Source organism: Musca domestica, unplaced genomic scaffold (assembly GCF_030504385.1).
Source record: "Musca domestica strain aabys unplaced genomic scaffold, Musca_domestica.polishedcontigs.V.1.1 6, whole genome shotgun sequence".
NCBI classification, from domain to species: domain Eukaryota; kingdom Metazoa; phylum Arthropoda; class Insecta; order Diptera; family Muscidae; genus Musca; species Musca domestica.
In genome coordinates, this window is record NW_026712363.1 from 15,390,826 (window position 1) to 15,417,965 (window position 27,140).

Below are 27,140 nucleotides of genomic sequence, written 5' to 3' on the forward strand. Positions count from 1 at the left end.
AATGAATGTACATAGAAGTTACGAGCCTAACAATCCGGTTTTTAAAAAACAAAGAAATAAAACTAGCATCGGCATATGTTTGTCACAGCAAACACAATTGCCTGGCAAAATGAGTTGTTTCGTGACGCCTCATGTTGAATCGCAAAAGAAGCCAGCGGATGGTAGCCATTGAGATTCTAAAACCTAATGGCCACAATAAATGCTTCACTTTTCTTCCGCTGGTAATATAAGCATTAACAACATAAGTTGACTTAATTATTGTGTGGTGCATACTTTAAGGATGAAAATGAAACGAAGGGTATTCTTGGGGAAAGGTTTTTGAAGTAGATACTTGCAGTATTGAGAAAGAATAATAATTTTCAAAAATATAAATTCTAGTTCATTGCATTTTGGAAAACACTAAATTCAATATTTTCAATATCTACGAAGAAAATCCTGCAGATTATGAAAGAAGAACTAAAAAAGAAGACACGGGTATAGGCGTTTTGAAAGTTTACATCACAAAGGAACCTAAAATGAGGCCCAAATTCCCGCCTCTCCCACACTTATGGAAATTTTTGAATACATATCCCTCGAAATTCATGCAATTTAGGTATATAATTTATTGTGGCTTCGGCAATATTGCAATGCAAATACGAGGAATATTTTGGCCGAAAATGATACCCTTTTTGGTCCTTTTTTAATAATATGGTTAAAAACTCCCTTTATACGGGATCGTATCAAGTAAAAAGAGTGTACTGTAGAAGTCGTCAATAGGCTAAATCTTACCATGATGCCAGGAATTCATAAAAATTAAAAGCATATTTTAGGGCTAAACCTATACCTTTTGTGAGTTTATCCACAAATCTCCAAGAAAACATTATTTTAGAAGGATGACGTCAAAGAAAAAAATATTCTTCATCAAATTTTACTATAAGTCTTCAAAGAGAAGAAATCTCTATTTCCATTATAATCGAAAAAATATTTGCATCAATGTTAAAAAAAAAAACATAATTTTTTTCAATTTTCCTCAGACTTTTTTCGAGTTGAAGTCTGAAAGTTGCATAGAAGTTCATTTTATGTGGAGGTGGTTAAAGAAAGAAATATTCTGCACAAAATTTCATTATAAGTTTCAAAATAAACCATATGTTTATGAACAATAGTTTTATGGAAATTTCAATTTTTATAAACCAAAAGTGAAAATTATGTGCTGGCTTTTTTTGCTGTTAATGTAACGTGTATTCAGTCCGAGTCAAAATCGACCTTTATATTTCAATTTTCGGGGAAAGTATCAAAGAATGAATTCCTTTCCAAATTCCAAATTTCTTGTGAGTTTCTGAGCAAAAAAATATTTGCGATACGTGCATGTAAATAAAAAACCTTGGTTATTTTTAAAAAAAATAGCGTTTTTCCTAATTCGCTGCAAATTTTCTTAAAATTTCTCTATTCAACAGCCAGTCTGAGCTTTGGAAAATGCCAAGTGGGCCTGATAGTATTCGCCTTAAGATCAAAATTACAATGCGGTTTTGGGTTCTTAGGCCAAATATTCTTAATACACTTATATTGTCCTCACCATATACAAAGGGAACTCTATACTTTGGGGTATGATTCGCAATATGTAGAATAGAGCTTTGGAATTTGATAAAGATCTTTGATTTACATCCAGAATTAACGGAACAGTAAAGTGAGTCATACCGGTCCACCGGTTGAGATAGTCTCTTGTAAGGATAACTCCAATTTCAAATATTTCCTACGTTGGTCATGTTTTCCATATTCTTTGACGCAAAATACGACATAAAATCCAAAATGTGTTCTCTTGACAGCTTCTAGAATCCATAATAGAATTTTATGACAAATAATGTCGAAGAATATTTTGAAAAAGGATCACAAATATGCCCCCTTTGTTGACTCGCTTGAGGGTTAAAATATTCCACCAAAAAATATTCTTGGTATATAAATCAATACTTTTTATAGTCCCTTTAATTCCTGTTTAAATTGATATCATTTTTTATTCTTATAAATGCCAAAAAGCCATTAATTTATGTTTTCCAAAAAAAATCTCAATTTAAAAAAAAAAAGTACAAAAATGGCAAAAAAGATTTAAATTCATGTTCACCTCAACAAAACCTTTGATATTTGATTTTGTTTTCTATTAAAGCTTTTGTCCAATAATTATCCTCTTAAAATAATTATTAATATTTAATTCGCTCACACTGGGCCATTTCATTTAACTTTGATAAAAGGAAATTATTTAAAGCATACAATTAGGCATTCACTGAGATAATACGGTAAGCCTACTTTCCGGCTTTAAAAATTATCATTTTGTTTTCGCTATGAAAATTCATCATAATTATCACAAACAAATGAAAAAATACGAAATCACACACACCTACATACCCGTTAATAAAACGCATACATACAAAAACGGTAATTAATAACATAGACCATGGTGGAGACGGGCCAAAGAGAAGTTGCGTTGGGTATTTTAAAAAACGTATATATTTATTAAAAAACGGCTTCGTCAAAGTGTTTACTGTTTTTTTTTTTTCAACGTTATTGTTTTTTAATATGTTTTCCCACAAACATTGATATTTAATGAAGGGTTTTATGGAAAAATATAATAAACAGAGAAAAAAAATATTTAACTCTGTAATAAGCTTATTATTGGCATGATTAAAATAAGTTCCATTTTCAATGCAACATTTTTTTTCCTCGAAATAACAAATAAACATTTTAATGCCATAGCTAAGTGAATGGCCATGGTCGTCAAGCTTAATTAATTATGTTTAATTTTTTGTGTGGTGGTAGGTAAAAATGAGAACGTCAAAATATTTGTTTGATTGGAATTATTGAAAGATAATTGGCTTGTTTAAGCTACAAACCATCAATCAAGTCATCATTCAAATAAGAATTGGCCGAAAAGTATGCAATGGAAGTTAGGACTAATAACGAAATTGAAATCAATATATCTTTATCACCAAGATAAGTCATGGAATTAAAAAGCATGCGCCTAAAAATAAGCAATAAAAATTGTTAGTTAATGTTTGTCTTGCATACTTTTAAGCGATTTAATGATACTTTTTTGTTACATACTTTTTAATCCATGATTTTCATCAAAGACATATTGACATTTACTTCTTTTTTGTTGTAAGTCTCAACTTCTATTGCCTACTTTTCGGCATTTAATATTATCTTAACATTAATCCTTTGTGGACATCACCCTTTAAAATAATTAAATCCTTGTTTGTTTATTTGCATACTTTTCTCTCCAACCATGCAAATCGAATTGTAAAACTTGATTATTTGTTTTTTTGGATCGTTTTTTTTTTTGCTCCATATTGAAATATTCAACAAATTTAAATATTTACATAAAAATGCATTCAAACACAATATTTATATAAATATATCAATTTTTCTCCAATCATATTTATCTATGAAAAAACACCGTTGAGGTTAAAAGTAAGGAGCGAATATGGGAACAGGTATTTTCATATATACAAGCGTATATTAGATGGGGTAAAGGTATAACAGAAAAGGTTTTGTAAAAATGTTATTTAAAGGGCATCAGAAAATTCAGTATTAAAAATATATTTTTTCCAAAAATCAAGAATTTATAGGTCCTTACAAAATTTACTTCTACTTCGCAAGTGAAAACTCCACCTTAAATTTTTAGATTCGTTCTAACAGTTTGTGATGGGCCTTTTAAGTACTTAAAATTCACAATTTGTTCAGTTTGACAAAATACGTCGTACTTAATTTTCAGATTTTCAATGTTTGATATGTTCCTTTTTAGGAAAGAATCTTTCAAAATCGGTAATTTTGAAGATAACAGTGGAGGATATTAGTAAAAACCATTGCACAATGAACCCACATCCAATTTTTATGACCAAAGGCTTAAAGGCTTCATATGTAAACCCCAGAAACTAACAGTGAACTCAATATTCAATATCAAATTTCAGAATATCAGCTCTGTCCCTTCACCCAATACCAAATTGAGTTTTATTTAGTACTTTTCGAATAGCTATATGACGCATTTCCAAAAACCACCTTCATATCTTAACCACGCACATCAATAATGACGTTCAAATTTCAGATCAATTCATTCACCCAATACTAAATTGAGTTCAATTTAGTACTTTCCGAACAACCATTGGACACATTTCCAAAGCCACCTCCATAACTTAAGCACCAAGTTTAGAACTATTTAGTTCTTTTCGTACAATAAAAGTACACATTTCCAAAACCACCACCAGATACCAACAGAGACCTCAATACCAAATATGAGGATTTAAGACTAACCCTTCAGCCAATACGAAATTTAGTACCTTTTAGCACTTTTCGTACAAATAAAATTGGGCTACTCCAATACAAAATTTCAAAAATTTCCAGCTTCGTTCGTTCACCCCTAAACCAAACTGTTCCAAAGTTAGTACCATTTTGTATGGTTCGCAGACTTAGTACACATTTCGAATACCACATTTATATAACAAACTTATTTTCCAACTTTGATTCTGATATCAAATTTCAAGCTCTATCTGTTCACATAATACCTAATGGTACCATTTTAAAAGTAGTTCGAATTTTCAGAATTTCAAAGACCAAATATTGAACCATTCAGTACTTTTCGTACAATTATGGTACACATTTCCGATACAACCTCCGTATGTCCAGGCTACAAATGAACAGCGACCCTTATACAACATTTCAAACTGCAAGCCCTATCTGTTCACCCAATACCAAATTGTACAAATTATAGTACCATTTAGTACTTGTCGCTCACTTGTTCTACACATTTCCCAAAACCACATATTTATCTCAAACCTACTACCAACAGATAAGATATAATGTTGCAAATTTGGTACCATTAAGTACAGTTCGCAAAATTAGTACACATATCCAAAACTATCTTCATATAACGAACTTATTTTTAAATTCTCATACCAAATTCCATGTTTTTAGCTCTATCTGTTCACCTACTACCAACTGGTAACATTTTAAAAGTTTAGAACCATTTCAGAACTCTTCGTAACTTTAGAGTTCGAATTTTCCAAAATCCATTGGAGCATCTATCCTGCGCTCCATCAGTGACTTTCATTCCAAATTTCAGAATTCTAGCTCATTCCATTTGTCCAATACTAAGTATTGGTACATTTTAGTACTTTTCGTACCCTTTTAGTTCGAATTTCTAAAAATCGTTCTCGGTCTGTCAGTCAGTCAGTTATTTCACTACTCTTTTATATATGTATATAGATTTAGCTACCCCATCTTATATCTACACATATACCAATATTTATTTACTCACAACAACAAAAACACCAACAACAAAAAATAATTTACGAAAACGTGCCTTTTTTAAACCAACGAATCAATTCAGGGTATATGGGAGTTTTTTCAACACACACACATATGCGCACACACACACACTTTTCAATATTTATAAATTAAATTGCATCCGTGCAAATAGACCTTAGGCATGAATTTTAATCACAATCTCGGTATTTGGTGAAAATTTATTAATTTTTAATAAAGTAAATAAGCAAAACATATAATAACAACAGCCATCGGAGTGAACGCATAACGAGAGACAAGCCATGGCGGGCGGCAGCATCAATGCAAACAATGTCAGTACAATAATGAAGGTATGCATGGCTGTGTGTGTGTGTTGAAAAAATCGTTGGTAATGAAAAAATTTTCAAATTTGCAAAATAATGAAAAGTGGTTACTGGGACATATTTTTGCCACAAACATATAAGACATGGAAAAATATGCCAACCACAATTGAGTGAAGGGAACAAGCTTTGAATAATGATCCAACCGAACTGGAGACAAGTTTTGAATGAAAACAAATATGAAGTTACTTTTAATTTACCAAATAATAAAAAATGCTGCAAAGCTTTTATAAAGTCTTTTTCTTGGTTGTGTTCCACAAAAAGTTGCATAATTATAGGCAAATATGGAAAATAATTAAAATTTAATGATAACAGTGCGCATTTATTTGGACAAATCAAAACATTCTAGTCTCGTGGCCCAGACTCCATGGACATATAACGAATTTTTCCCAACCTACCTGTATTTATCGTTCTTGGCCTTTTGTTTTCAAATCTTCTTCAGTTATTGTTAATTAATGTTTCATATGCATTTGAAAGTCAAACGGTAATTAAAAACAAACTCCAACCCTTTCCCTTCACAGATTATCGCTTACCCTACACATTTTTTTCATTCAACTTCCATTATCTCCGAAAACGCTTTCGGGCCTAAAATGACATGCATGCATGCTTGTGTGTGTGTTCTTGATGTTTAATATGCAATTTTCCCCTTTTTTATGCAACATATAATTTTCGTTTTTTTTTTTCTCTTTTCAATTTTGTGGTAGTACAACACAATTTATATTTTTAGCCTTAAGCTCTTTGTTTTTCACTAGCTGTCACAGCAATGCACAGCACAGAGGGGAGAAGTCGCAGAAAAATATCGCTATTCCCACATCATCAACAGCAACAACAACAAAACAATTAATTAAATTAAGCTTAAAATATTTTTAAAATAAATAATAACAGTTTATATTTAATATCCCACGGCAAGGAAGCAAGCCAGAAAAAAAACAATACCTGGTGATGTATGCTTTTGACAGCTAAATTAAAGTATACTTTTAGGAGGCCAACATAATTATAATAGGGTTGTTGTTTGCTCTTTTTTTTGTGGCACATTATAAAATCTGGATTCTAATTGCCTTTAAACCAAATTATTTTAGTTTTTATGCTACAAACAATCACCACTACAATAGCAATATCCTTAAATGAGTAACCAGTTGGGGTGCTCTTGAAAGAGTTCGCATCAAAGCGCCAGCTATTGTTTATATTAAAATGTTCGTCCATAATTAAAAAGCACAGCGGGTTATCTTAATGCAATAATGTAGCTGCAGGATTTTGTTTGTGGTGGAATTAAATTTTTGTCCGGCGTGTAATATGTGATTTTAAACAAAAGTTTGAAAAAAGTTAAAAAAAATTGAGAGCGTCTAAAAGTATGTCGCTTTGAAATTATTCTAAAATCAAGAGTAATCGGACCTTAAGTAAAGAATTTTCATGGAGTACAAAATTTCTACAGAGCGTCATCTGTTGACATTGAGTGGAAGAGGAAAACAGAAAATCGCTGTTGGTAAAGAGGTGCTTGTTATATGTGTCAAAAAAAAGATAAAGGATTCGGGGCTACTAAATTTGTATCAAAACATTTGAGGCTCCAATCGGTAATTAAGCACGTATAAGCGCAAGATTAGTGTAAGTTTTCACATTTATGTTTTAGCAATTTTTGTAGCATACTTTAAGGCCCTCCTTACAATTGTTTTAATCGAACGTGTATTTATAGAACCCGTAAAAGTTATGCCACAAAAATGCTGAAGGCCAGCGAGTCTCTATAGACGAGCTGAATGCCAGCGAGTCTCTATAGACGAGCTGAATGCCAGCGAGTCTCTATAGACGAGCTGAATGCCAGCGATTCTCTACAGACGAGCTTAAGGCCAGCGAGTCTCTTTAGACGAGCTGAAGGCCAGCGAGTCTCTATAGACGAGTTGACGGGTCAGTGAGTCCCTATAGACGAGTTGACGGGTCAGTGAGTCCCTATAGACGAGTTGACGGGTCAGTGAGTCCCTATAGACGAGTTGACGGGTCAGTGAGTCTCTATAGACGAGTTGACAGGTCAGTGAGTCTCTATAGACGAGTTGACGGGTCAGTGAGTCTCTATAGACGAGTTGACGGGTCAGTGAGTCTCCATAGACGAGTTGACGGGTCAGTGAGCCTCTATAGACGAGTTGACGGGTCAGTGAGCCTCTATAGACGAGTTGACGGGTCAGTGAGTCTCTATAGATGAGTTGACGGACCAGGAAGTCTCTATGGATGAGTTGACGGACCAGGGAGTCTCTATAGAAGAGCTGAAGAGACAAGAGTCTCTATAGAGAGTCGAGTCGGGACAAGAGTTTTATAGACGCTAGGAAGTCTCTATATATATGAGAGAGCTGACGGGCCAGGCAGTCTCTATAATCGAGCGAGCTGACGGCCAAGCAGTCCTTACAGACGAGTTGAAGGTCAGGGAGTATCTATAGACGAGCGCAGGGGCCTGTCATTGACGAACTATGGGGTCAGGGAATCTTTTTCGACGAGCTAAAGGTCAGTCAGTACTTTCCGATGAGTTGAAGACCAGAAGTCGTGAAGAAGTCGTTTCCCGATGAGCTGAAGGCAAGATAGTCTCCTCCTACAAGATTATAGGCAGATTGATTTAGTAAATTAATTCAGGCATTCTGAAGAGTGAGATCCAGGCATCTTTCAGGAGCTTCTCATTGAGGTCATGTAAGAAGTCAATTTCAAAGAAACAGGATATTTCCGGTTGTCTTGCTTTCCATTCTCCACGTTAAGACATTTTTTGTTTTTTAAATTTGTCAGTCCCTAAGGACCAACATTACCGAAGTAGTCTCAGTTCTCTTGTATTTTAATTTAAAGCGGTTGGTGGGTCATGTTGTGGACAAAAATAAATACGAAAAGGAACAATTAATCAAATCGGGAAGCAAATTTGGAACAATTCAGAACCCAAGCTATGTTCGTAACCTCTGAAGGGTACTCAAAAAATAAAAGTCTTCATTTAAATAAAATATATGTAATAAAGAGCATCAAGGCCTATTTATATATGACGATACGATAGTAAAAAAACACAAATTCTCTTAGCATTATTATTATAAATAAATATAAAAAAATCGGAAAACATTGGGGAATAGGTATTTTTCTTTCGAATTCGTCATACAAAAACAGTTCATAAGTATTTTTATATTATCCATTCAATTCCATCCATTTTTTAATTCAGAATATTTATTGCAATAATAAACTTAAATAGAATTATTTAATTTCCATTTAAAACTAAAGACATAATGATAAATTATTAAATTAATATTTTATCAATTTTAACCTTTATTAATAAACCCCTCTATTTGTTCTTCTCTTTGCAGGTAAGCTTATAAAAAATCGCATATTTCTAAATTTTCAAGAAACCATAAGTCTGGGACTCCAAATAATCTCAAGACAAACAAAAAAACCTTTTGTAAATTTGAATTCCAAAAATCACTTGCCACAAAGTATGCAGCAGATTTTTATATCTAATACCTCTTTCACGGTTACAGCTAACCACATTTCAGGTACATAATCTAGCCAACAATTTCAAACAGATTAGATGATTTCGTATTTCATATAAAATATGTAGTAGAAGAAGAAAAAACAACCAACAACAATAACTCGAAAATACCAGTAAATTTTCAAAAATATTTCCTCACTACATTCACACATCCATGTATCTACATATGAACGTGGTAGTGTGTGTGTGAGTTGAACCACAAAATTGTCATATCGGCCGCAAAATGTCCAATTACGCGTAATAACAAAACCACAACATTCCCATTTCATTTTTCTACATTTCCAGGGTTTTACCACCCTAGCCCCCCTCGACCCGCTCACCCGACATAGGGCGAGAGTATTAGTTATGGCCACCCAAATTTATATGTATGTTTTCCACAACACATACTCAATGCAAATAAATTTCTTAGCCGCATCCCGAAAAATGCATGTGCATGCAACATTTTGTGGCACACTCATACTCTGCACAAGCACACGAAATGCCAAAATAAAAATTCATTTGTTGTATTCATGAAAATCCATAGAATTTTATCGTTCAACAAATTGCACAGGAATATATGGCACGCACGCAGCCAGATTTCTAAATATATTTATTAGAAAATGTAAATATAATTGTTATGTTTTATTTAGGTTTTTTTTCTCCGGCACATCACATTTAGAATGTGTGATAAAAATTTCAAATAATGTTGAATTGCAAGCAAATTGTAAAAAAAAAACGCAACAACAACAAAAAATATTTATTTTCGGATGAGGTATAATGGAATGGAAATAATAAAAATATAGGAAATGTTTGGATATTCGAAAGTTTTGGGCCAATGAGCCATATGGAAATGAAAAAGATTTACAAAAATATATTGCATATTTTGAGGATGCACTATGAAAAAATCAACCATTCATACATTCAACGTGTGAATGCTAATGCAAAAATGGCGAAAATAGATAAAGAATTGAATAGGTGTTGGCAATTTTAAAAAAGATAAAATATGTCGAATTTTGGAAAATTAAAGCGTTTTGTTTTTAAATTCCGCCTACAAAATGCCTGTTGTAGGCCTTCGGAAACGAGCAAATGTTTCAAAAACAGATGGCGCTAGATGTTATTTCTAACATCTCAAAATTGAAGCGTATTCTTTTAAACTACGCCAAGAAACGGGCATCTTGCGGGCCTTAGCATGTTGAAGATTGTAAAGAGTGAAATTGACAGAAAATCTATAAAAAATTTAATGCGTTAATAAAACAGGATTGAAAAAATGCTCATCTGCTTGAGCTTTCGGCTAAATAATAAGTACGTTAGTATCATTAAGAAATTGATTGAAGTTTCTTTTAATTATTTAAAACTGCAAATAATTTTATACCTAAGGTACCATTCAGGGTCAGCGAAATTGCTGTAATATTTTCAGACATTGTGTAATTTGAGATACAACTCCACAACCTAAAAGTATGCACAGAAATTTCTGCTTGCAAAAAAATTTAGATGCATATGTCTATGCCACCTATGGTAAGCTATTTAAAAGGAGACATAAAAAGTATTAACTGCTAGGTGTCATAAATAAAAAATTAAATATAGATGGCGTTCTATGTAAATTTGTTACAAAACTACGAATTTTGGTAGGGATTCTAGTTCTTTGTCATTTAAATATCTAGGAATGCCGCCAATACTATATCTGAGTTATCTACTCGACAAATGGAGACTTTCCTTGGGTTTTGTCGATATACAATCAAATTTGCAAATACATCGGAATTTGGCCCCGAATGACTTGTTTTCCATCAATTGATTTTTGGTTGGAGTTAGGTGAACTGTAGTTATTTGTTTCGGCAGTCGAGTGTTTTATATGGGACCACATTTTTGCATAGCTTCCATGTAATAAAATCGAATTTCGGAACCGAATATTTCTCTACAATCTTTTTTTCTGTGATCACAGAGGACCGAAAATTGTCCCCTCATAAAGCAGTCTATGTAAAATTTGATAAAGCCAATAGTGCTTTAGATGGCGCTCGTTGAAGTTTCCCTCAGAAAAAATTATTTTTTATTTTTAATATGAACATTTGATAAAGCCAATAGTGCTTTAGATGGTTCTCGTTGTAGTTTCCCTTAAATATATGTTTCTTTTTTTAATTTGAAGTATTGATAAAAGGAATTTCTAAAAAGTACCTTCGCAACCAATAGGTAGTGTACATTTCCTCGATTCTGACTACATTTTCCGTCCACCTTTGCAGAAGCCTAGTTCTCAAAAGGAAAACATTTTCAATTCAAAAATTATAACATAGTATATAACAACACAAGTAAATTGTTTTAAGTATAGATGGCGCTCGATTTAGTTCTGCTCAAGGTGGCCTCATTAAATTGTTATAGTCCTGCTAACGCGATTTTTGAGAGACTTGCGATTTTAAAAATTTTCGAGGGGCTGCCACACATTATATCTTCCATTTGTTTAATGAAAGAGGAAAATTGAAATATAGATGGCGGTCTTTGTAATATCTGGTGCAACTTGCTACTGTGATTTTCAAAGAAATTTACGTTACGTGCCGACTGCAGAGATAGTAGAAACTTCATTCCTTGGTGGATACATTTTTTAAAAAATGTATCTCCGTGAGTTCTGATAAGTAGTTCGAAATTTTATAAAATATTTTTTTTTTACAATTGTTTGCCAAATTTCGGATATTTTGCAATCTCAACAAATGACAAAATGCCTCCCTTACAGAATCCACACTTTTTCAACTAAAAAATGGTATAATTTCCCTTTCCTGTTCTTCAAAAATCGCCCATTATTCAAAACACAAATCCTGTCACTTTTTAATCCATTTCAAATACCAGACAAATTGTCGGATTTAAAAAGATTTTCATCATCCTCAACAAAAAAAGTAGAATAAAAAAAACTCCAAAAAAAAAAAAAACACGTCATTAAAAACTTTCAAAATTAATATGAATAAGGCCAGCCAATGTCCACCAAAAAAAGTCCCCAGAAGAAGAAAAACAACTAAAATAATAAGATGCAAAAATGAGAACAAGAACCAAAAACATCTACAAACTTGGTGGCATGGCTTATTATTAATAACAATGTAAGGACATTGAATAAGGATCATAAGTTATTGTTGTATTATTTTTTTTCCTCCGCGAAGCAGACGAAGAAAAATCACAACTACTTAGCATGGCAGAAGAGAAGAGGAAAAAACGAAAAACAAAATATATGGACACTAAGTACATTGACAGTGATTACCCGGACTACTAAGACCTCGACTTGGTGGTAGTCGTGGCACTAATAAAGAAAAATATGAAAAACAACTTTATGGAAATTTCCATTTCAAGTGGCCTGGAAAAAGTGGGGAGTGGGCCGGAAATTTCCTCCCATTCTTCAGATAAAAAAAAAACAACGAAGTTGGGCTAATGGAATGTGGCTATATGGAAAAATAATTTAAATATTTATCAAGAAAAGAATGTCAGTCAAGTTTTTTTCTCTCTCCATCCATCAGCCAGCCATTGTTTCAAGTGAAAAAAAGAATGGAGACAAAAATTTTTCCAATAACATTCAGGGTCACATTGCAAATGGAACTCAAGCGTCTTGGCTGTGGCAAGAAAAAATTATTGATATTCAAATTTCAAAGTTAAACGACAACTGATTCCGGGCGACATCCGTTTTTTTGGTCTTAAATGCACTGACATACCGCTGTTTGTCTTTGGCCGAAAGAAAAGACGATGGCAGTGAAATAATAGCTGCCCTGGATGGGAGCTGTCGTTGTCTTTGAAAGGTTGATATATTAAAAGCAAATAAGTAATAAAAATAATAATGGCTGGTTGTTTGCTTCCATGCTGCCAAGGATAAAAATCTTAGAGCAATTTTCATATATATAAATTCTATATTTGCTTCCTTTTGCCATATCCTTTAGAGAGAATGAAAAAAAAACTCCAAACGAAGAAAAAACTGAGTAGAGCTCTTACCCTTTTTGGCCACCGCTGGAGAAAGGGATGCCATGCTACTTGTAGCTTGGCCTTCTCTCCAACCACTTGAATAAACTGTTCCGTGGCTGGTTGGCTGTTGCAATAACAAAAGGTCCTTTTTTGTACAATACAAATTCCTTAAAATACTTGAAACCAATATTAAGAAAGCAAAAAAAATCTCCCAAACGAAGAGAAAAAATATGACGATGATCATAACGATGCTAAAGCCATGTGGCCAGCCTTCCAATCCCAAGATGGACGTCAAGAACGCCAGAAATATATGCAAACAAAACAATTGTTGTTGGAGCAAAGCAGATGAGGATGATGCCGATGACGAGGATGACAAGAAGCTTCAAGATAAAGACAAATAACTGAAGGGTTGGGTTACCCCGGCAGCGGCAGCAAAAGGGGAAGGGGGAAAGATAGTAAGATTTCAGCCTCTTCAATTTATTCTTCGTTTAATGCAAGTCCTTTTCCTGTTATCTTCACAACCATTTTTTGTGCCTTAAAAAAATCATTGGAGCAACCCAAACCCATTTTTTTTTAAATTCTCTCCCTTCCCCCACCCACCCCTCATTCTGTGTTAAGCCATAAAGCAAAAGGATATTTCTGGCATTGCAATATTTAAAAGGCAGGAACTACAACAAAAAAAGGAAAAAAATGTAAGAAACCCCAGCATCATATTTCTTAAAAGGCTCTTCAAGAAAAATGGCAGGAGAGGAAAAATGAAGAAAATGAAAAAAAAAAAATAATACGGAAATTTGAATGGTCTGTCATAAGAGTACATACCGTGTGTTTTTTTTTTTTTTTTTCATTCTTCGCCTTTTCCCATTCCAGCCCTCATTCGTTCCTTGGGCGAGATGATTTTTATTTTTTTTTTCCTTGGTCCATTTTTCTTCTCATAGTCAAAAGTAAATTGAAAAGCTTTTGTTTTTTTCTTCTTCTTCTTTTGTGCAGTTACCATATTCTGGCTTTGTCTCTTTCTGCAAAGAGGGTTAAGAACAAACTGAACTGGGTATTCTTTCAACGCCAAGCAAATTGATTTAAACAGCAATTTAAATACAAGCACACGAACACACACACAAAATAAACGTATGGAATTGAATCATACCGGACAAAAATCTACGGAACTAGTCAAGTATTTTGCTTTTGTATTTGTTCTTCTTCGTTTTTTCTTCTTCTCAAGTGAAATCTATGCTAAGGACAACAAGGAATAAAATTATGACTATGATTTTTTCCCCATAATTTTTTGTTCTTCTTTTTTCTGCTTCGGAAGTAGTGACACTGCTGGAGTAAAATGATAATGCATTTGTTTTCCTATGTGAGGAGGTAATAGAGATTGTTAGTTTTGTATGTATTTTTTTCGCAGTTTAAACTGGCATATTATGCTAATGCAATATTGAAGATTTGTGAAAATTGAATAGATCCAAGGAAAGTGTTGTCACAAATTATTCGAAAAAAAAAAATGGAGGGCAAGATGAGATCTTTGGGATTTAGAGATAAGAGTTCGTTTATTAGTGTTTTCTTTAAATTCCAACAACAAGCTGATATGTTCTCAGGTTTAGTTTTTTTTTTTTTTTATTTCGGCAATTTGGATATGAAAGATTCCTGAATTTCGATATTAAATTGAAAAAAATCAATGTATCCAAATCCAAATTATAAAAATAAAAATTATTCTCAGAAACCGAAAAAAATTTACAATTACGACTTCAAAAAAAGACTTAAAAATATTTTTCAAAATAAAAAAATATATTTTATTATAAAATATGTTTTCCAAAAGTCCAAGAAAAGTCAAAAGGCGGGCAGTGATACCCTACACCACTATATGCTACCCTACGGAACTATACATATTTAGTAGAGCTACCATAACAAAAGAATTAATTTTAAGTAGATCATACCACCTATCAACATTTGGCTTTAGAGCATTTATAGTTTACTATAGAGTGCATGACATTGATTGGAAAAGGGTTATATTAAAAAATTCACATATCGGAGCCGAGTTGCACAAAATGAAAACGTACGTCCCGAAATTCACTCCATTTGGGCTGATATTAGCCATTATTTGCACAATAAACATGAATTCGGACTAAGAATATATATGTGAGGAACTTATACACCAAATCGGATGAAACATATATATGGGAGCTATAGCTATACCTGAACCAATTTTCTCCAAATTTGATGTACTTCCTTCTACGCTGAATTGGGTAGGATGTACCAAAATTCAGGCCTTTTTGACAAATTTGGTGCACAATTAACCCGAAATCGGTTGAAAATATATTTGGGATGTATATCTATATCCAAATCTGTACCGATCTTGATAAAATTTGTAAGTGGTATATCTGGGCTGTATCTGATAACTGGTACCAAAAATCTTTGTTGTATTCATATTTCGCATGTGGTGGACTTAAAACCCCAAATCGGTTGAAACATATATATTGGAGCTATAGTTATATCTGAACCGATTTACACCAAATTTGAAGTACTGGTTTATAGAATAAATTCAGTCGTAATTGGAAAAAAGCTGATATTACCCATTTGCTGCACAATTAAATTAATTATATCGGGTAAATATATATGGGAATCTGAATCGATCTCGATCAACACATGTATTTTGGAGTAGTATCTGATGTCCGGTACCAAATATGTGATATTACGCATGTGAGGGACTTAAAACTCCAAATCGGATGAAGCATATATATGGGAGCTAGAGCTATATCTGAACTGATTTGATTGATTAACTTGCTGCTAGTCTGAATTCGGTGGGATGTATCGAAATACAGGTCCTTTGGACTTATATTGGCCATTTGGTGCACAATTAACCCCAAATCGATTGAAGATATATGGGAGCTATATCTATATCTGATCCGATTATCACCAATAAACCCAATAGGGTTCGTCCTTGGGCCAAATAAATATTGTTTGCGAAATTTCATCTCAATCGGATTATAAATGCGAACTGCATTTTGTTCACAAGAATACATGGACGGACAGATAGACTGACATGCATAAATCGACTCAGAAAGAAAAACTATGGGTCTATCTCGCTTCCTTCTCCATGTTACAAACAAAACCACAAAGACTAATACTCTTTCCACTATGTGGTGTAGGGTATAAATACCCGGGTATTGGTCCAATATATTTCTCAATATCTGGAGGAACATTGGTCAAATCCATAAATTATTTTTTGTTAATTCCACAATTAGTGGTCTGATTGTTCTTCATATAGCATTCTTTCAAAGTCCACAATTTTTGGTGAATGTCCTTCAAAAAATATTCTTAAAAACACGATAATTGGTCCAATGCTGCTTCAAAATATAATCGTTAAAATTTCAAAGATGCCAGGCATCAAATTTTAATTCAATTCTTTTCTGACATATATCATAAAAACCCACGATTCAGATATTATTTCGGGAGAATCAACTATTAGTCGGATTAACCTTCAAAAATATAGCTAGAACATTCCAGAATACTCTTCTCAATATCATTGCAAAAATATGTCTAACTAATATTGCTGATCCGATCATCCATCAAAAGTATCCAAAAAATTGAAATCATTAAAATTCCAAAAAAAAATCCAGTGATCGGCAATTTAATAGTATTTCACACCATTTCTAAAAATTAATAAGAACTAAAAACCAAAGAAACTTCAAAATCACGATAATTATCCCTCAAAATAATAGTCCTTTCTTATTCCTTGATGAGACTCCTTTCAAACATATCCTAGAAAAAATCACATTTGTTAATCTACGTGTCCTTTAAAATAAAGAAAAATCCACCGGTTGTTCCAGTAGTCCTTGAAAAACGTTGCCAAGAAAATATTTTTAAATATTAGTAATTGTTGGTTTTAATGTACTTCAAAATATATTTCTATATTTCCAAAATTATTGATCCAATTTTTTTAAAACATCCATGATTATGGGTCTTATAGCCCTTCAGGATCCATTTTTATTGTTACTTTGTTTTTAGAAATCCTCAATTATAGGTCTCTTATTCCTTGAGAAATAAGGCTTTTAAATCCAGGATTGTTAGTCTGAAAACGTCATCGGTGGGTCTGAAAGCAGAAAATCCGATATTATTGACATGAAATTCTTTTTGAAAAATATTTCTAATAAAATTCTCGATTGATACACGAAAGTTCTTCAGAAAAAAAACAAAGAATTTTTACTTTTTAAAAAGTACCCCGTCATTTTTAATTTAGGATTCCTTCAGATAATATTTAATAAACATCCCGATTTTTTGATCTGAAGACTTTTTATAAATTTATTTTTTTTTTAATTATTGTTAGTTATTTTCTTCCCGTGTGAGTATGAAGGATTATTAAGTATTATACTAAAAATTTCACCTTAGACAGCATTTCCAGTAACGATTACAAATTACCACGCTATCAAGTTCACTCCCTCCAATGTATTTCCAATATTTAATTTCCTCTTTGAGCATTTCCCCTCACTAAAATTTAAAACAATTCTCATAACTAAGTACTCTCCTTCCGTTCTTTTTTCTGGCATATTTAGCAGAATATTTTTGTCAATTCAACAAAAAAATAAAAACTATTTCCTTTGCCTAGATTTCGTTAGCTAGACTTCCTTCCGTCTATCATTTCCTTAAACAATTTAATACTTAAAGACGCCACGGACATGGTAGCACGAAACCCAAGTGAAAAGGAAACTGAAATCTCTTAACATGCCACATTACATTCTCCAAATGCATATCAATTGAAGACAAATACGAAAGCAGTCTACCAAATTCCCATACAAATTGGAGGCAACAGTTTATTTGATGGAGCAAACGGAAAAAAAATGAAATCTACTTTAGAGTCCTTGCAAGGCATGCTTCATTTGGCAGCCAGGAATAATAATATGCACACACAAGTACTATATCATTTCTCCATATATCATTACACTTCCGGTTGCTCATGCATGTGTATGTGAGAGTGTGTGTGTTCGATGTTCGTTGGCATGTTGCTGGCATGCGTAAACATAAGTCTACGATTTTCGTTTGTCAGGACATAAGTAAGGCTATGCTTAACTAAGCCTGGGAGTATTTTTCTATGCAAAATATGCATAAATCTTTTAAGCAAGGACTTTGGAAAAAAAACAGCACAAAAAACTCATGTGGAATGGAAGGAGAGCAAAAAAGTGGCCTCAGCCTTGTACCAAAGAAACTTGTAACCAAATGTATTTTGTACAAAGTACTAGTAGTCGCAGTGGCTTAGTTTCTTTCTTTCTTTCCATTTACTTTTTTTATTACTTTTAGTTTGCAAGGCTTTTAAGCAAATATATTCATGGTAACATGTTCCTGGGAGGACATACACACACATGCATGCATACATTCATTTAAATAACCGTTTAGCTTGCGTTGCACAAATAAAAGATGTTCATGAATTTTCTTCAATTTCCTTCAAAAAATTTCATAGGAATTTTCTTTATTATTTCTTGTATTTCGGCATTTTTTTTCTGCTGTTGCTCATATATAAGAGAAAGCTACAAGAAAAGCATGTTTGGTATGCAAAAGATTTTCGAATGAAATTTGCAAAATAATGTTTAAATGTGTGTGTGTTCTTTTTTTCGATATTGTTTCGTTAGGAGGAACGACATCCACATGCAATAATATTTGATTGATTTTTGATTCAATTCAATCAAATTCAATTTAAATTTGAAAGTATTTATGGTTGTTTTAACTATTGTAGGGTTGGAAGGAAATTAAAATATAGGATTAAAGAAGAAGCGGTCAATATAGAAATCATTTTTTAAGTTTTCAATATTATGGAATTTAAAAAATCGATATTGTTTTAACCCACTTTAAATGTATTGTTTAACTCATGGAAGTTGTAAAAAGCTTAGATGCAACAACAATAAGTGTCAAGCAGGATTCATGATTCAAATTCAAATCAAATTTATACAACCATAGTAGGATTGTTACCAGTAGGAATATAAAATATATAACTTCAATAATATTTAAGAGGCATTTTACAAAGGTATAAAGAGTAGAACTTTTTTTGATATAAATCTCGAAGGAGGTCTTATTCAAAGTATCCTTGGAAATATCCTTAGAAATCACACTCAAATATAGGAATATTGCATAGGAGCAGAACTTTCTTTGATATGAATTCCAAAGGAGGTCTTATCCAAATTATCCTTAGAAATACCCTTCAAAAATCACAGTCAAAAACAAGAGTATTGCATAGAGACTCCTTCTATAAAAAAAAAAACAAACAAAAAAAGATATCTTTAAAAATCCACGCTTATTTTGCTTAAACTATTTTAAAACTATTTTTAAAACCAAACAATTGCTGGTCAGTAAGTCCTTCAAAAAATATTTTGAAAAATTCCACGATTTAACTTAATAAAATTTTTAAAAAAATCAAGATTCATAAAATACCTTAAAAAATCAAGAAATAAAATATAAAAATCTTAAAAATCAAGAAATAAAAAAATGAAATAGAAAATCAAGATTGTCTTTAAAAAATCTTGAAAATATTCACCGTTGTCCTTTGGAAAATATAAAAAAACAAGGTAGTCCTTTAGAATATATTGTGAAAACCCACAATTGCCCTTGGGAAAATATTTAAAAAAAAAACTATTTTTCTACAGAAAATATTTTGAATGATATCGACACCACACTCAACCAGCCCATCCATAGCCATCTCGCAACACCCAAGTTCCGAAAAATTATTACTGCTGAAAAATAATTTAAAAATCTCAAGATTTTTTTTCAGATTATGTTTTAAGAAAATTCCATATCTGTCCTTCAGAAAAAGTTTGAAAAAAAAAAAACACTATTGCTTTTAAAAATATTTTGAAAAAAAGCAACATCATCCTTTGGAAAATAGTTTGAAAGTAATAGTTTTGCCACTTAGAAAATAATTTAAAGATAATTTACGAGTTTCTTGTAGAAAATAATGTGAAAGTCCTCTAATATCATCCAGCAATTTTTTAGAAATCAATATTTAAACCCCACAACGATAACGATTGTCGGTCTTAAAGTCCTTAAAAACTGTTAGAAATGTTCTACAGTTGTTCGTCCCGATATTATCCAAAAAAAAAATTACCAATTTGGATATAAAATCCTTCGGGAAATTCATCTTTTTAAATTTCCAATTGTTTGGTCTAACAGTACTTAGAAAATCTTAAAAAAATACACGATTGCCGGACTTAAAGTCTTTAGAAAGATACTTATCTTCCATTGCTTTTAAAGTCCTTTAGAAATAATTTAAAACATTGGTGGTCTAAAAATCGTGCAAAAATTATTATTAAATAATCCTCGATTGTTAATATGATGGTCGATCAGATTTTTTTCAAATCCTCATTTACTGGCCTGAAATCCAAGATTTTTGCTCTAAAATTACTTCAGAAAATATTTCCAAAAATCTCCAATTGTAGATCTAAAAATTTCAAAGAATAATCTTAAAATCCACAATATTTGCTCTAAAAATTATTGATCAGAAAATAATTTTCGAAAATGTAAAAATGATGATTTAGAACTCCTTTAGAAAATTATCCTCAATATTGAACTGCAAGTATAAAAATTCCTAACAAAATTTTGTGAAAAAAATCGCTTTTATACTCTAAAAATCTAAGTATAATTGTAGTGAATAATTCAAAATAATTCAAAAAACTCTTCAACGTATAGTCTCCCAGAAATTCTCCATAATAATTGATAATTGTCATTGTTTTTTTTTTCTTTTGTGCAACGTTTTTGCAAACGCCACATGCTTGCCGTCTGCAGTTGCAGACCGCTGGGGATTTTGGCAGTAAACAAAACTACATTTAAGTAAAACTTGAAAGGGATAAAATATTTAGAAAGGATAACTAATTGCAAGGATTTGTTTGGAAAACAATCAAAGCAATAAAATGAAAATCGTTATTCTAAAAATTTGGACTGTGGCGTATGATTATTTTAATTATGACGGGGAGGATGAGGCCTATTCTTAATATTAATAGAAATTTGTAATACGCCAAAGTGTTAAATATAAAATCAAACCAAAGTGTTAAATATAAAATCTTTTTTTTTTCTAATGAAAATATTCATATGCCTTGAGAATGAGCAACCAGTAAAGAACATTTTTTCTCACCTCTCTTTAATTTTTCTCACAAAATTTGAGAATGAGCTACCATCAAAATAAATTCTTTTCTCTCCTCTCCTAAATTTATCCCAAAGAGCATGTGAATGAGCTACCAGTAAAGGACATTGTTTTTCTCTCCTCTCTTCGATTTTCTTACAATAGTTCGTTTCCTAAATTTTGTCCTAAATTCAATTTTTCCATCTTCATTCTTTGGAGGGCAAATGATCACTTTTTTATTGGCCATTTTTTTATATGATTTGTTAAACATAACAACGAAATTAAAGCCTCATTGCAGATCAAAACTTAAATTTTACATATAAATATCCTTTTGAGATCCGTTTAAATTCTTCAACCCAAGAAAACCCAGTCCAAATTTGTGTTTTTCAATTTAGTTTATAGCCACAATATTTTCCCGAAAAAAAATGAACAGCTCTTTCCATGGTTCTTTTGTTAAATGTTTTTTTTTTTGCTGTTTTCTATCAGCATAACAATGTCTATGGACGCTTGATTTCCTTTTATTTGAATCTTGATTTAAGTTAAATGCTTTCTTCGTTCATACTTATTATTCCGACATTCTCGGCAAATGGCAAAAGAAAAAAACCAAGAAGTGGAGAAGCAACAGCAACGCATTTGTTGCTTACAAATGATCTAAGGATGGATGGAATATTTCTCTTGTCTACTGTTTTTTGGCTAGTTGTTTTTCTTCAATTTTCTTCGTTTACTACTTACATTTTTTGCTGAAGTAGTATTAAAGTCTACTACTGGTCTCTTCCACTCTCCCTCTCTCTCGCTCTACAAATGGTCAATTGTTGCTGCTGCTTGTCAAAATGAACGTTTTCGAAACGGACGGAAGGCAGGCAGACCGGCCAAAATGATGTGGAGTTCGAAGATAAACTGCAAATGTGATTTGTTGAAAATTTAATTTGCTAAACAAGTTTATGGGAGTTTTGTTTGATATGTGTGTGTGTGTTTAGAAGGGGTAAAAAAAAAACAAAAAATTCAGAAAGAAAGAAAGTTTGAAAGCACATGTTGCACATTTTTTGGTAGAGTAAATGAATATTTTATTAGACATATTATCATCATTTCATTAGACACCCATGGTGCTTTATTTAATAAATTTGATAGAAGAATTTAAAGATTATCTTGAATAAAAAATTTAATGAAAGGGAGAATTTTAACATTAAAAGAGGTCAAAAATTAAAAACTGGCTTTGGTGTGTATGAATATTGACATTGATCATATGCTTCGAATACCTTGCAATTTTAAAAAAAATCCTGAAAATCATTACGTAATCATCATTCATTAGACACCCATCTTCATTATATTTTTATAATTTTTACATTTCTAATTAAATAAAAAGGTGATACTTAAAATTTAATTTTTAAAGGTGATATGTAAAAGCAGATCTTTGTATACCCTCCACCATTTGGAACAAAATTTCTGTCACAGACTGTAGTACCCACTAAGAACTTCAAATACGAAATTTGAAACAATTTCGGTGAATATTGTAACTTAAATCATCAAGATATCGAATTTAGTGAGGTACTGATATAAGTGGGCTATACGAAGACCTGGACATGCAAAGACATTTTTCTACCATAGATTGTAGTATCCATTAGGATCTTTAAAAACAAAACTTGAAAAAGTTCCGGTGAATAATGTAGCTAGAATCATCAAAATACTGAATATAAGGAGGTACCGATACATGGGGTGTATACGAAAACCTGGACCTGCATAAATGATTTTCTGTCATAGGCTGGAGTACCCATTAAGAACTTTAAATACGAAATTTGAAACAACATCGGTAAATTTTGTAATTAAAATCGTCAAAATATCGAATATAGGCCATACCGATATATGGGGGCTATACGAAAACCTGGACCTGCATAGAAATTTTTCTGTCACAGGCTGAAGTACCCGTCACGAACTTCAATTACCAAATTTGAAATAATTCCGGTGATTAATGTCGTTAAAATCATTAAAATACTGAATATAGGATGGTGCCCTTATATGGGGACCATACATAAACGTGGAACTATAGAGCCCATTTTTAATACCAAAAGTCCTGCAGAACAAACACATCTGAGTAAAATTTTATCAAACTACTTAAATTCGTTCGGAAACTAGAATGATTTCCCCAGACGGACATCGCTAAATCGACATAGAATATTATGCTGATTAAACATTTCGAGGTGGAGGATAGATGGAGGCTATAAAAAAGCTTTAAAATGTAGTTACAATCGAAACTTTGGGGCGTATGATTATTGACGTTGATAATACGCATCGAGTACTTCTTCATCAATTTACAATTTTTCCCCATTGCGACAAATAAAATGAAGCTTCGAATTTAACCGATCTCAATAAAATTTGGCAAAGGTATTCTGAGCTGTATTTGATATATTTTCCCGAATATCGTTACTACGGAGTTCATATTACGGCAATTTAACAAATCGGAGGAACAATATGTACTGGCGCTATAGCTATATCTTAACAGATTTGCTCCAAATTTGACACACTGATTCTAAGACACAATTTGTACCGTACTTTATGTGAGTTTATGCAAAAATCTTCTATAAACCAGCATTTTAGAAGGATAACTTCAAAGACAAATATATTCTTCATCAAATTTCACTATAAGCCACCACAGAACAGAAATTAAATTTCTATTTAATACCAAAACAATATGTTCATCAATGTTCACAAAAAAAAAAAATATTTCCTAATTTCTTCGATCTTTTTAATAGGTCTTTTTCGGAGTTGACGGCCAGAAAATAACATAAAATGTCGTTTTGGGCGTAAGTTGTCAAGAGAACAAATATTCTGCATTTCACTATAAATCTCAGAATAAATTTTATATCTAGATATAACAGATGAAAACTACATTTGAAATTTATGTCCTAAAAGTGAAAATTACGTGTTTTCTTTTTTGACATATTAATTTAATACGTTTTCAGTCAATGGCAAACTCTCCCTTTATACTTAATTTTTTGGGGAAAGTACCAGAGGAGGAATTATTCGGCATCAAAAATCAATGTTGGTCTCTGATTAAAGGATATGTGTATAATCAATATTTACCATGAAAATATGGCATCAAATTTTGTTAATAAAAAACCTTCTATATTTTTGAAAAATTTAGCACTATTTTCAATTTGCTGCAAATTATCTCATAATTTTACTGTACAATTATCAGCCTGGGCTGTGAAAAATTCCAAGTAGTCCTGTTTTTATATCATACCCCCAAAGAAGTTCTAGATTCATAAGCCAAATGTTGCTGAGGCGCTTATATAGTTTTGACCCCATACAAAGGGTTCTTATAGTTAGTATTTAGGATAGAGCTTTGAAATTTGATAGAGATTTTTGGACTACATCCAGAATCATTGGTACAAAAAATAGGTCATATCAACCACATTTTGAAATAAGACCATGTTAAGAATAACTCCGATTCCTATTTCTTGTTACATTCTGGTCATATTTTCCGCTTCATTTCGTCAAATTTTATCATTCAGAGTTATTTTTATGTGGAAACAATGTATATAAAAATGATCAATTCTGGTTATCCGCTTACATGAGTAGAAGTACCTTACATTTTGAAGATCCTGAGACCAATATAGAATAACAGGAACATCCATGTTGACCTAAACATCGAATACTACAATATTTCTCTCAAATTTAGGTGACATTTTTTTACACGTAAAAAACTTGGAATTGTTAAAAATCCCTACCAAGAACTTCAACAAAAATCCTGAGCCTTTCAAAAACTTCCTGGCCAAAAGATGGGATTTTTAAAAATTTAGTGTTTACGCGGTCTTGATTTTCATGTAATCGGTCATATGCTGAGGTATATATCTCTAGACAAACTTCCTGATAATTTTTAACTAGTTTAGTTTAGCTTGGAATTGGTACCGGAGAAAGCATGATTTTTTCAACTTCTATGTAGATATATTGAAAATTTGTATTTTTATTAACGATTGTCCCAAACGATTTCCCCTCTACCCAAAATGTAATGTACTTCCATGCGTATAAGTAATATCGTTTCTCATACCTGACAGCGTAAAGCCATTGAAATTACGTATACGCCTCAAAACACCCTCGAAAAAATCTTTTATCTTCACCTCCATATTTTTCCTTTCTTTTCAAAACAATATTGATTTAATTCATTTATTTTATTTGACAGTTCCCAACAAGCTTTGTTTTCCTACCATTTTTTTTTCTCTACTCTCTCATATATATTTCCCAAAGTGTCCTTGCCGTAACAACACCACATAAATCCCCTATGGCTTAAGTGTAATTAAATTCAAGTCCTTAGCATTCTTTTTTTTTTTGTACTTTCCTTTGCACATTACCTATATGCCAGTGCTAGGGATAAGTACTCTTGACTATTGCAAGCGCTGCCTAGGGCACACTCATCAATTTTCCAATCAAATTAAACTCTTCCTGCCCTGCTCGGCAACATCCTCATCAACATCCTCATCGTTGTCGTTGTCGTCGATGAAGAACTAAGTGCTATATCCTTTAACAACAGCAAAGAGTGCCGAATGTCCACCCTTCAAGAACACTCCCTGAATTTCCAACTCAGGGCCATGGATTTCTACTTTTACTGCCGAGGAGGAATACAAATCAAGCATGTAGAAATAACAGCTAAACAACGCCCTCATTTCATATTGGAAATGCTTTTTAAAATACATATTTCTTTTAAGAGGACACAACATGCAATCTCTTGAGTGTGTATGTGTGTGGTAAGCTACACATTTTATTCTGCAACAACCTGTCGTCCTCAGGAGGCGGTTGGGGTCTTGTGGTGACCTCTGCCTTTGGCCCGGAGAAGTTTTGCCCAAAGTACTTCTAACTTCCAAGGATCTGGTAAATATTACCAGAAGTGATACATGCTTATGTGACGTTGGGTTATGTGTACACTGCTTTTTCGTTTTGGTCCCAAGAATTGTCCTTTTCCTAAGCTCGTTTCTATTTCAATGGTATGAGAAGCATTCCTTTTGCCGTATTTGTGCAACATAATGGCTTAGAAGTGAAAACATTTCATGCTGTTGTTTGTTGTGACCATGGACCATTTGCTTGAGTAAACCTCAGCCAGTTAGCTAGCCAGCCAGCCATCCAACATAAGAAGCAACAGGGATTCTTCTTACAAACAAAAGACAATTCCTTGTTGAAATCTCCAGCAACTGCTTCTGCTGTTGTTGTTGGTCGGCAGTCTTGTAGTGGCATAAAAGCCATTACGAATTGGCTTTTCAGGCATCTCGCACACACACACACGCACTCAAAATTGTTGCTTCACACGTTATGCTAGGCCAGAAGACGTTGCTGAATACAAGAATTCTCAAAAGGTCTTGAAATGCATTAAAAGGTCCCCAAAAACTCTTGATAGATAGAAAAACAAACAAACAGGACTACTGACAACTACAGCAACAACAACCGGCAGGAGTTTATGTGTTGCTGGCCATCCAAAGAACTTTGTCAAAATCATAAAAGGTTAGGATTTTGTAGTATCCTCCCCTCCAGCAACCTACCTAACAACTACAAATAACTTGGCTTTGTATTTTGTTTTTTTGAAAAATGTTCCTAAAAGTATGCAATACCATTTGTAATGTTTTTTTTTCGCCTTGCAACATCACTTGCTAGTTTTGGCCTTTTTAAACTTTATGACTCCAAGAGTTTATGTGCGGACTACTCAAGAAAACAACTGGAGAAATTCTTTTGGCCATAGATTTTATGTTGCCATTGTATTGCATACTTTTAGGAGTAAACAGGTTATTGTTGTCAGGTATTTCTGCTTGGAATATGCTTGCATTGTTGTCTTAGCATGACGCTCGTTTCGCCTGTTGCAAATGCCATCATGCGGGTTGGTTTTATTTTATGGACAAGAAGACGGCTTGTCAGGCTCCAGTAGCCATGGAGCTACTGATATTGATGAGAATGATATAAAAATCAATTTATATGAAAGTTTTATAAATTTGTTTCCTGAAGAATTGTGAAGCTTAGA

At 32.5% G+C, this 27,140-nt stretch overlaps 2 protein-coding genes across 12 annotated transcripts in view; both read left to right on the forward strand.

Moving 5' to 3' along the window:
* LOC101901746 (CUGBP Elav-like family member 4) overlaps positions 1–27,140 on the forward strand; it is a 366,807-nt gene that overhangs the window by 276,122 nt on the left and 63,545 nt on the right. The window lies entirely within an intron of this gene.
* The window catches only part of LOC101900197 (pyroglutamyl-peptidase 1), a 353,702-nt gene continuing 338,557 nt past the window's right edge, over positions 11,996–27,140 (forward strand). The window contains exon 1 of the mRNA XM_059129105.1: positions 11,996–12,009. The gene's annotated coding sequence lies outside the window, so the exon portion shown is untranslated. The remainder of the gene's footprint in view (positions 12,010–27,140) is intronic.